This window comes from Dipodomys spectabilis, unplaced genomic scaffold (genome assembly GCF_019054845.1).
Source record: "Dipodomys spectabilis isolate Male_0828 unplaced genomic scaffold, ASM1905484v1 ptg000344l, whole genome shotgun sequence".
NCBI lineage: Eukaryota > Metazoa > Chordata > Mammalia > Rodentia > Heteromyidae > Dipodomys > Dipodomys spectabilis.
The window spans coordinates 3,690,057-3,703,236 of record NW_024871021.1 but is presented as its reverse complement, the minus strand read 5'-3'; the positions used below and the strand labels follow the sequence as shown (position 1 = coordinate 3,703,236).

The 13,180-nt window shown below is 33.5% G+C and overlaps 1 pseudogene; it reads left to right on the top strand.

Annotated features, from left to right (window-relative positions):
• The first annotated feature begins 1,206 nt into the window (after positions 1 to 1,206).
• Positions 1,207 to 1,306, top strand: LOC122095357 (annotated as a pseudogene).
• The last annotated feature ends 11,874 nt before the right edge of the window (positions 1,307 to 13,180 follow it).

Sequence of the window (13,180 nt, the reverse complement as noted above, 5' to 3'; positions counted from 1 at the left end):
AACAACATTGTTTTTTTACCATGTGAATTAAGATGACCAAGAATATTTAGAAGGTATCCCAAAAGACATTGCATTGATACTTTTATATTCTAATATATACTCTAAACCTAATTATTTATATTCCAATTGTATTTATTGGAATAAGTAAATATAAATTTATTTCTCAAATTATCAACTGATTCTAGTAAGTTTCACTGTGTAAAATATAAAATCAGCACATATAAGTATAAATTATATAAGTATATGTAATATAATAAAAAGGCACATGTTTTGCATTGTTCTGTTGTTGTTAGGATATCAAAGGCAACTCTGTTTTAAAGTTTTATTCCATTATCTCTACCTCAGTGTTTGGTAGGGTTAGGCCTAAAGATTTACCATTTGTAGATTTACAGACTGGAGGCAAGAGAAAACAATGTGATAAAAACATTACCAATTTAAGGCCTAAAATCGAGGAGAAATATATGGACTTCTCCTGCAGCTATGGAAATATTTGGTGATGTAAATGCTGTAGTGTAAGTTCCTGCCTGGTTGGAAGGTAGAAGACCAGGACTTTAGGTAATCATGCATATGAATGATTTTTCACCTTCTTGGCTTTAGCTACTTTTGAAATGATAGGTATAATAAACAATTATATTTTGATAAAATACCTTCTAGTCTGAACAGTGCTGTCTGAACTGTTCATCTCTCTATGATCCCTTGTAACTAAGATTAATTTTGTTGCAGTAAGACAATCTTTGCTGTCAGGGTAAGATACTCTGGTGTGTCTGTTCCTACATGGAAGAATTGGAAAGGGTCAGGGAGACATTTGTGCCAGTAAGACCTCATTTGGGACATTTTAAGCTGCACAAGTTTAGAAGTAGCTCTTGAGCAAAGCTTACTTTGAATCCCTTAGCTCCACAAATCTAACTCAGTTGGACAAATAAGTACTTGAAAAAGCCATCACCTTTGAACCTAGCTATAAAGGCTTCAAAGTATGATCAGGTTTAAAATGAAAAAGACTTAAAATAGTCATTGACAAAAAAGTTTGAAATGTGAGCAATTGATTAAACAATATACATTTTTTCCCCACTCTACACAGAATTTTAGGGAAATAAGATCAATAGCATTGCTAGGAACAATAAGGTTTCCTTGTTACAAATAGGCAACGAAAGATATATACCTATATTAAGATTGCATCATTAACTACTTAAATTTACAAGATACTATATGCTTCAGCAGCACATCTACCCAAATTGCAACAATACAGAGAATTACATGGCATTTCCACAAGGATGATATGGAAATTTGTGAAGTATTCTTCGGATTCAAGAAATGAAAAACAGTTATTAAAAAGTTGATTACAAAGATACAAGTGAAAGAATACATTTAGTTCATAGAATTAAAAGTTTGTCTTCAGTGTATTAACTCTTCATCTTAGAAAGGCCTTTACATAGCATAACCTTTACAAAACATTTGAAATTAGATAACATTGTCATTTTATCCCAAAGAAATAAAATACTATAAGGACCTAGGAAAAACGGAATCTTAAACTGTTTCTATATGGAATGCAATCTGAAAGGACACATTTATTAATGAACCTATATATTATAAATCAATGTAGAATTCAAAGTATTGTATTTGGAGAGAATGAAATAGATTTTGGACATTATACAAACAGAATACAGACTATTTTAAAATAAACTTTTTCAGACAAGTACCAGAACTATTTTTAGTTTCTTTACTACTCATTTCAACAGGTAAGTTAAACTTATTTCTGATTTTAAAAAATCACAAACTCTGCAGAAATCATTATGGATATATACAAACAAGTCTTGAATACATTTTGATATCAAAGTCAGGCAATTCACTTGGAAGAATACCATGGAATCCATGAATTTTTATAGTAAGATATTGCTGTTACTTTGTATTGTGAGAATATTTTGGAAGGACACAAAGATGGACCATCATTTTTGAAATTTAAGAAACTTAACCGAACCATTACAACATATGAGAACAATTTGAACAGCCTTCCACAATTTCAAAGATGTAGTGATACATATTATGCTTTTTGCAATATCAAATGCAGTTTCTTCCAAGTTGTTCTTCAGACCTGGTTTGATAAAATGGTTCAACAGAAGGCAATCCAGCATATTTTTTCTACCTCTATTCTCAGCAGCAAGATGCAAGGGGCTCAAGAGGCATTTAGTTTGGACATTGGTATCTGCATCATGATGAAGTAAAAATGAAGCAATTCTGGTATTATTCCATGTATAAGCACTGTGCAGGGGTGTCCAGCCATCGACAATTATTTCATGAATATCTGCCTCGAGCCACCAACTCATGGACAATGTCTAAGTGTCCATTGTAGGCTTGCCAATGAAGTGGGGTATACTCATCCTCATTCCTAATATTCACATGAGTGGCCTTTTTGGAAAGTAGTGTCTACACTGTAGTAAGCTGAGTATTTTCGGCAGCCCAAAGAAGAAATTTGCTTGGATCCTTCTCCATCTTTTTTCTTGCAAATGATACCATTCCTCACTTTTTCATCTTGTTCCTTGTCTTCATCAGAATTGCCTAACCAGTGACTTTGAGTACCACTGGGAATGAGGTGCCTATGTATTTCCCCAATAATTCACATTGGTTGAACTGGTCAGAAAAATCCAATGAATTTTCTGCTTCTGTTTTTTCACCATGATTTGTTTTCTCTTTTTCCATGTTTTCTATTCTAAATTATTCTCACTGGTGAATAGGGAATTGATAGAGAAAAGAGAAAGATTTTCCTCTATATTCAAAGTTATAGGATGAAAATGATGACCAGTGGTGTCTTCATGTGCAGCTTATTGTAGGAATGAGAAAATAGGAAATAATGCTTTCTATGAAAATGATTGGGATAATGGCAGAGCAGAAAGTGAAATGATGCAAGCAAAAATATAAAAGCAAAATAAATTAAGATAATTATGGAGCAATCATATTATCTATGAGAACCATGAAAAAGAGAGAGGAAGAGAAAGATGTACAATGACCTAGCTAGCCACAAATTCCATCCATGCCTCTGATCAATTTATAGAGGAAACAATTTTATTTTTAAAAAAGAGATGGAAATAGAATTTATGTATTTACTTGAAATTAGTAAATACATTTTAGTAGCCTACCCAAAGATACATAACTTTGACTAAATTACAGACAAGAATATAAATCCTTGACAATTCTAGTAACAGATCTGACAAATCAGTTAAATCACACTTTTCCTGTACAATGAACGAATGTGTCTATTCTAGAAAAGCAGCTAGAGAAGGAAGGCCGATTGTATCTGTAACAAAACTTTGTGGAAAATGGTATTGAGGATTACTAACTGGTGATCCACTTGCACTGGAAGCGTGATTCTGAACTATTGCTTGCTGATTCTGAATTATTGCTTTAATCATTATATTCTCCAGGAAGAAAAAGTGAGATTTAATTGATAGCAAAGAACTACTAATACATTTTGACTTCTCATTAAGCACCTTCAATCACCAAAATCACATGAAGACAATAGACAGGCCTACTTATTTTAGATGAAAATGTGTGTCTTTACAAAAACAAGAAATTTAAGTAGTCATACAAAGGACTTCTATTTTATTACTGTGTTATACTTTTTCCTAATGTTGGGCAACAATAAATAATGGACCTATTAGAAAGCTCTTATACCTCATATGTTCAATAGTGAGTCCTCTTATATTATATCATGGTATTTTTGGTTTATGGCCTTAAGAAGAAATTTACTACCATGAATTTCTGACAGGACAATATCATCACTATACATCTTGTTTCTATACACTCAGTTTTAAATTACTATCTAAGTATGTGCATTAATAACTATAGAGGAAAAAGAAGCCACATGGTGGCTTTTGTTTTTAATCCTAGCTAATAAGAAAGATGAAATCTGAGGATTGTGGTTTGAAACCAGAAAAAGCAGGGGGGAAAAAGGCCATTAGATTCTGATTTGAAAGTAACCAGCAAAAGCTAGAAATGGAGCTGTGGGAAAGCAGTAAAATGCTAGCCTTGAGAAAACTAAAACAAAAAAGTAACAAATTCTGGGACAGAGCCAGGCCCTGAATTTAAGCCTTAGTATTAGAACCAAACTAATTAATTAATTAATTAATTAATTAAAATAAATTAAGTGGTCATTTGTGGAGAGGCAAGTACAATGAAACATGCATGGTGACTAGATTGTGTACTTTTTTTAATAAGGAAAACTATCATTTGTACTAATCAATAATATTTTATTTGAACTTTTTTGTATAATAAACTCTGAATGTATATGTGTGTGTACATGTGCGCACATGTGTGTATATGTATATGTGCACGTGTGCTGATGCAATGTTGTTTGCCAATGTGGACAGGGTGAGGTTGAAAAGAGCTGTGTTGCAATGTTTTTATTTATCAGCATTCTGTCATGTCATTTTATTGGAACCACCCTTCTGTACATATATATGTCAAATAATGTCATCATAATAAAAATATTTACAACATTAAGTTAGATAAAAGAGATCACTTTCAATTCCTTTTATATGTTAGGTAGGAAGATACAGAAATAATTAGGTAGTAAGTTATTTCTGTAAGATCACTGTCAGTAGAAAATATGTGTTTGACCTCTTAAATTGGTCATACTTTTAACATATACGCATTGAGTGTGTTTGGCCAACTTGACCAAACAGGTATTACTCTCTGGTTAATCCTATGAAACACAAAGTGGATAAACTCTTTCCGGATTTCTATTGAAAACAACTTTCTTCGTAAGATCATATCTATTCTCACTAAGATAATCTACCCTGTATTTATTAGGTTTGAATATCCCATCATATTGACTGAAAATCAGTATTGTGGATATGCTTGTTAGATATACCTTTCAAAAACAAACAAACAAAAAGCATGTGTCACCTCCAGATTGTGGATGCATTTGAAGTTGTTTTGTACCTGCAATGAGATCTTCACTAATGTTTCTTTTATGGGAGTAACTATCACAACATTAACAAATAAGGCTTTTCGAATCTTTTCCAATATAAATAACATCCCAGAGTGAGTCTTGCAATTTCTGAAGACCCTTTGAATATTTTAGTATTATTTAAGTTCATTGACTATAGAGCAAAAATCATTTCTGAAATAAATATTGTTAAAATCTGAAAATGTAAGTGGGTATATAGGATTTGTGCATCATTTTATGAAAAACCAGTTCTTATGAAACTAAATAAAATAGAATAAAAGAATGTAAGTGACTTGGGTAAGCTATTATTATAACTTGGTTTTCTATTAACATAGTCCTTTGAATAGATGATTCAGTTAAATTATTTCATTTGTGTCACTGCACTTCTTATTTTTAGAATCTTTGTAGTTATAAGAGTGAATTTGTAGTATAAATAAGGGTCTTTTAAAATGGATTAGCTTGTCTTTTGTGTCCTACTCCTAAGAAAATGAGTTATTTTCAAGCTTTAATAGTTTATAATTTAATCTTCAGTATCATAAGGCATTAAAAATGCAATAGAATTGATGTCTTTTCTTCATAAAAGAAAGGCAAATCCATTTCCTAACAAATGGGGCGATGTCATTCTTTCTGATGGAGGCATAGAATTCCATTTTGTATATATAACACATTTTCTTGATCCATTCATCTACTGAGGGGCATCTGTTTTGGTTCCATATCTTAGCTACCGTAAATAATGCGGCAATAAACATAGTTGTGCTGGTAGCTTTATAGTGGTCTTGTTTGTGATCATTTGGGTAAATGCCCAAAAGTGGGATTGCTAGGTCATAGGGGAGCTCTAGGTGGAATCTTTTGAGGAACCTCCATACTACTTTCCAAAGTGGATGAACAAGTTTACACATCCACAACAACGTAGTAAATATCCCGTGTGTCTACATCCCCTCCAGCATCTGTTGTTACTAGAGTTCTTGATTATATCCACTCTAACTGGGGTGAGGTGGTATCTCAATGTTGTTTTGATTTGCATTTCTTTTATGGCTAGGGAGGTTGAGCATTTCTTCATGTGTCTATTGGTCATCCTTCTTTCCTCTTCAGAGAAGTTAATAGTCTAGGAAATTTGTTTAACAGGATCCTAGCAAATAACTTACCAAACATGCAAAAAGATAGACCTATTCAGATACAAGAATCTGTTACAACTCCAAGTAGACCAGACCATAACAGGACATCCCACCATCACATTATAATCAGCACAAGATAAATTCGGACCCAGGAAAAGGTCCATAAAATTGTCAAAAAGAAAAGAACAATCACCTATAAAGGGAAACCAATGAGAATCACCTCAGATTTCTCGGCAGAGACAATTAAAGCCAGAAGAGCCTGGAATGATGTATGCCATGCCCTAAAGACAAACAACTATCTAGAAAGAATACTGTACAAGCTAAACTCTCCTTCATAACCGAAGGTCAAATAGAAACCTTCCATAGCAAAGAAAATTGAAACAATATATCTCCACCAATCCAGCCCTACAAAAGATACTTAAAGATGACCTACACCTAGAAAACCAACAAGACCACAATAAAGGCTAAGAAAGCACACCAAAATTGAGAATCCAAGAACCATAGGAAGAACCCAGTTGTCTCAGCCCACAAGAAGGTGTTATCCACCTGCCATTTTATCAAAGGCAGGAACTCCCAAATAGCTCAGAGTCCTATCTCAATATTAACGGGATTAACTCTCTAATTAAGCGACATAAACTGTCTAATTGGGTTAAAAAGCAAGATCCTTCTATCTGCTGCCTTCAGGAGTCACACATTGCTAATAAAAACAAACACATTTTGAATGTGAAAGACTGGAACAAAATCTACCAAGCAAATAGCCCCCACAAACAGGCAGGAATTACTATCCTAATAGCAGATAAAATAGACTTCATATTAAAATTACTTAGAAGAGATTAAAAAGTTCACTACATACAAATTAAGGGAACTCTCCTTATGGAGGAAATTACAATTCTAAATCTGTATTCGCCAAGCAACAGAGCAGCCAAATATATCCAAGAAACACTACTTTCCCTCAAATCTCATATAGATCCAAAGACATTAATTGTTTTGGGACTTTAACACACCACTATCCCCACTGGATCGATTAACTTGGCAAAAACTCAACAGAGAAACCGCAGACCTACACAACTGCATAGATCAACTAGATTTAACAGACATCTACTGAGTATTTCACCCAACAATATCAGAATACACGTTCTTCTCAGCAGCCAATGGAACATTTTCCAAAATAGACCACATTTTAGCTCACAAAGCATACTTGTCCAAATTTAGAAACATTGAAGTAATACCTTGCATTCTCTCACACCAAAAGGGAATCAAATTAGAACTCAACACCAAAAGCCACCAAAGAAAGTCCTGTAACACATGGAGGCTGAAAAACACTGTTGAACCACCAGTGGGTCATGGAAGCGATTAGAAATGAAATTCAAGTGTTCATGACATTCATCAAAAAGGAGCACACAAACTGCCAGCTCCTCTGGGATAGAGCAAAGGCAGTACTCAGAGGCAAGTTTATAGGTCTGAGTTTCTACATCAATAAATTGGAGAGATCTGAAACCAACAATTTAATGAGACAGCTAAGCCTCCTTGAAAAAGAGCAGCAAGATAAACCTCAATCTAGTAGACGGAAAGAAATACTTAAAATTAAATCAAAATTAAATGAATTAGAATCCAAAAAATCCATAGAAAGAATCAACAATACAAAGAGATAGTTCTTTGAAAAAATTTACAAAATAGACACACCTTTAGCTAATCTTATTAGAAAAAAAGAGAACATACCAAATAAATAAACTTAGAGATGAGAATGGAAACACCGGAGAAACAATCAAGATTCATAACATTATAGGGGAATACTTCTCAAAACTTTATGCTAATAAGTTTGAGAACTTAGCAGACATCACCTTTTCCTAGCAAATATCGACATGCCGAAACTAAACCAAGATGAGTTAAACCATCTTAACAGGCCCATATCCAGCATTGAAATAGAAACAGCAATAAGAGACCTCCCATCACAGAAAAGCCCAGGACCAGATGTTTTATAGCAGAATTATACAAGGCCTTCATAGCAGATCTCACACCAATACTCCTTCAACACTTCAATTAAATTGAAAGAGAAAGTTCACTACCGAATTAATTCTATGAAGCCTTAATTACCCTCATCCCCAAACCATGCAGGGAATCATCAAAGAAAGATAATTATAGACCCATATCATTGATGAACATTGATGCAAAACTTCTCAACAAAATTTGGCCAATCAACCACAATAATTCATCTAATAAAATCATACCCCACTATCAAACAAGATTCATTTCAGGGATGCAAAGCTGGTTCAATATACGAAAAACAATATAATTCATCACATCAACAAGAGCAAGGATAAGAATCACATGGTTATCTCAATAGATTCAGAAAAAGCATTTGACAAGATCCAACACCCCATTATGAGGAAGGTTCTGAAAAAATTAGGAATCCATGGAACATTCCTCAATACAATAAAGGCTTTATATGACAAACCTACAGCCAGCCTTGTACTCAATGCTGAAAAACTAAAGCCATTTCCTCTAAAATCAGGAATGATACAAGGATGTCCACTCTCTCCACTTCTCTTCAATCTAGTATTAGAATGCCTAGTTACAGCAATAAGACAAGAGGGAAACATAAAGGGGATGCAAATAGGGAAAGAAGAAGTAAAACTTTTCCTCTTTGCAGATGACATGATCCTGTATTTAAAGAATCCCACAGACTTCACTCCCAAATTACTGAAAGTGATTCAAAACTTTGGCAAAGTAGCAGGGTACAAAATAAACACTCAAAAATCAATGGCTTTTATATATGCCAATAATAAGAAAAGTGTAGCTGAAATTAAGAAAGCAACTCCATTTGTATAGCCCCACCAAAAATAAAATACCGAGGAATTAACTTAACCAAAGAAGTGAAAGACCTCTATGATGAAAACTTTAAAAACCTGAAAAAGGAAATCAACCCAGAACTTAAAAAATGGCCAAAAATCCCATGCTCCTGGATTGGAAAGATCAACATTGTGAAAATGGAAATACTTCCCAAGGCTATCTACAAATTCAATGCAATACCTATCAATATTCCAACCTCATTCTTCAAGGAAATGGAAAAGGCAATCCCAAAATTTATATGAGCAATAAAAACCCTGAATAACAAAAACAATACTTAACAGAAAGAAAATGCTGGAGGAATATCAAATTTCAAACTCTACTACAAAGCCATAGTAATCAAAATATCTTGGTACCGACAAGAACAGACCTCAGGACCAATGGAATAGAATGGAAAACCCAGAAATGAACTTAAAGACCTATAACCATGTAATCTTCGATAAGGGAGCTAAAAAAAAAAAAAAAAAAAAAGAATGGAAGAAAGTCAGCCTCTTCAGTAAATGGTGCTGGCAAAATTGGTTAACTACTGTAGAAAAATAACGCTAGATCCTTTTGTATCACCCTGAACCAGAATCAACTCCTAATGGATCAAAGACCTCGGATTCAAAGCAGACACTCTGAAAACATTACTGGATGGAATAGGAGAAACCCTAGGTTTCCATGGCACAGGCAAAAATTTTCTTGATATCTTTTTAAACCAATTGTATTCACAAGTTGGAGAGTCTTTAATTCTTGCTTAGGTCTTGGTGTCTATAATTTTTAACCTTTCGTTTCTAACATTAATGATAGGTCAGACTGCATTTTTTGCGTATATGAAAGGTAAAATATTTATCTGGGTTCAAATGTGATTTTTATATCAGTCTTCCTTTAATAGCATTTTAAAGTTGTAAATTTCTCTCAAAATGTTGGGTATCAAAAGCAATCAAAATACGTCTAATGGTAATCAACTTAGGTGAGCTACAATGTGGAAATGATTGGTCCATAAGCCCTGCAATTGGGCAGGTCATTCTTTCAGTAAGACTGAGTTAACCAGAGATGGCGTCCCCAGGCAGTGCAGTGTTGAGTCATGGGTAAAATATGATTTTTACTATTTTGAGCTAGAAATCAAGAACGTTATAGTTTAGCAGTTCCTTTCACAAGGGAGGTGTAAATTGATTATGACCGTGGAGTTTTCATATTACAGTTACCTATTTTCTAACAAAGTGAAATATTATTAGAGTCTACACAATAATTCTGGGTAATTTTCCTAGAATTAGTAGACTATGTGCTGGTATTTTAGTCATAAAATAGAATGAAGTTATTTGATACAGTGGGAGATGGACCTTAGGCTAACACTTACCATGTGTGCAATGTTGTACTAGAAATTCCAACTCTAAAGACTTCAATATCATTATCTGAGAGTTCAAAATGGAAATAGTTACACTTTATGGAATTATTGTGAGGATTAAATTAGATATCATAGGTTAAGTACTTGGAAAAAAATCAATTAGCTTTTGGCACATTCTACCTGTTATTTTATCATGTAATGAATTCTAATATTTTACTGAGATTTTATATTGTGTATCTTTATGATGTGCAATGTGATGTATTGATATTCATTGTATTGGTCACTTTTCTGTCACTATGAGGAAAATAACTGCAAAGAAAATTTCTGAGGAGGAAACTATTATATTGAGTGAAAGTTTAAGAGAACACAATTTAAGAACAGATGTCTCCATTGTTTTTAATTTTATTTTTTATTATCTTAAACAGTTGTACAAGGGAATTTCCATTCAACAAATCAGTTTTAAGTACAATGGATCTTTATATAACTTCCCCTCACCCTTCCAAATTTCACCCCCACTTTAATGTTTTTCTAGTTTCATTCTATCGGCATTGAATAGTATGCCTTCATTCTCTTCCTCCATCACACTCTTTATTCCTTCCTTTTGACTTCCCCTCACATCTTCCAAGTGATAGTTTCCTAGTATTGATTTTGTGGGATTAAAAGTTCAATTTTATAAGAAATTACACCTTTTAAATACCCCTCTGCAAATAGCATGCTTTGGTTAATATTGTTGCGTAAACTTGTATAAAGTTCTAGCTTCCAAATATGAGACAGAACATGGCTCCCTTGTGTGTCTGGCTCTGACTTAGTTTACTTAACATATTTTTAGATATATCCATTTATTTGCAAATAATTTAACAGTCTTCATAATGGATGGGTACAATCCAGTTATGTATATGTACCATACTTTCTCCAAGCATCCCTCCACCAAAGAGCATCTGGGCTGTGTCTATAACTTGGCTATGGTGAATAGTGTAGCAGTGAACATGCTTCTGAAAGTGATTTCATTGTAACCTTTTGGAAGAATTCATCACTATCTCTCCGGGAGCAATCCTCTAGACAGTTTTCCAGAATAAGCACATGCCTTCCTTCATCTCCATCACAACGTTTTTCAAGTCCTCAAAAACACACTACTCCTTACAGGTCTCAATAAGCTAAAACACACTGTGCTCATATTCTTTCAATATATTTTTTCATAATTGTACATATAATTTAGTGAGAACCTTCTATGCAATCCTAATGTGAGAATGTGGGACGTGACAAGAGAGTAAAAGTAAGAAATATGCAATTTAAGTTATCATCATATTGAAATCTTTTTCAGCTCTAACTCATAGCCTCACATACTATTATTTTAATCTTTATTTGATTACTTCATCTATCACCTAAATTATAACAGGTGATTTAAATACAAAGGCAAAAATGTTTGCTTTGATTTTGACACTAATGTGTGAGGATGCACAATATGTGAAAATAGATGGATTGGAATTAATAGCTATTATCTATTTTGTTAATGTAGAGATGGTTTTCCCAAACTGATTCTCACAATTCACATTCCATTCAACAACAAGAAATGTGTGACAATTCCCTTTGTTTTGATCCTTATTAACTTTTTTTTTCCTTTTTGTTTTATAATGAAGGATGATTTCATAAATTTCTGTAGATACAAAAATGTGATAAAATATTTCTACATGTATGCATTGATATATACGTACACACATATATTACACAGGTTATAATGATCATTTATAACTGCTGTAATGGTACAATTTACTAAGTTATTAAAAACATCGACGGCTCATGCCTGGATTCCGGAGGCTGAGATCTGATGACCATGGTTTAAAGCCCTCCTGGGCAGGAAAGTCCGTGAGTCTCTTATGTCCAAACAACCAACCGAAAATCAGAATTGGAACTGTGGCTCGAAGTAGTAGAGTGGTAGCCTTGAGAGAAAAAGTTCAGGGACATCATCCAGTTTCTTAGTTCAAGAAATAAAATCTACCCCAAAAAAATCTATTTAATTTACACCTGTTAAGTAGAGTATTTCCATTACCCAACTGAACATCCATGTTCATTTGCAGTGTAACTTTGTTTTGTCTGAAGTACCACAAAACATTATCACTTAAGTAGAAAGCATTGCAACGTGGGTTCATTCTATCTGTCTCATGGACTTTTCTCCACTCACATAATAAAATGTTACAATTTATTTAAAATCATAACTTTTTAATACCCATAATAGATTTTGAATTGAGTGTCTTGTGCCCCTAAATGGTCTTCTTACCACTTTGTCATGTCCTCAGCCCTAAATTATCCTGATTATTTTTCATATAGAATTTGGCTTCCAACTTGTGTATGATCTTGGGCTCAGCCCACTTTATGTTATTCTTCCTGAAATTTATAATAACAGGTGAATGGCATTGTGTACAGATATTTCTGTCCAGTCTGGGCTTTAACCACTATCCTCACAACAGTTCACACTCCCATGTACTCAGGATTTTCATAAGCTTGTCATAGCTTTTTTTTTTTAATCATTTATTTCCTGCAGGTTCGTGAGTACTGAATTAATTTGTGTTTTCTTGGGTTGTTTTGTTTAATTTGAATGTATGTGTTGAGATTTTCCTCACTTTTCCTTTTGTTTCTTTCACTCAAGTTCTTATCTAAAATTCCGAGAAACCAATTCTTCTTTCTCAAGATAGTCAAGGTGAACATTATTTATTCCAAAACAATTTTAGTAATATTTAAACACCTTCATATCTATGAATGGTATACAAATGCTAAATGCTGAGAAGGGCCTTTTTATTTTCACAGCAGTCCTTAGCATACACAAACAGATCATGAAATAGATGAAGATAATATAACTACAGATGCTGGCCAGGAGGAGAAAAACCTATTATTAATTGTTTGACAGAGGCTTCCCTTCTGGTGAAAGAAATATGCTGCTTGATGCAGGATTAC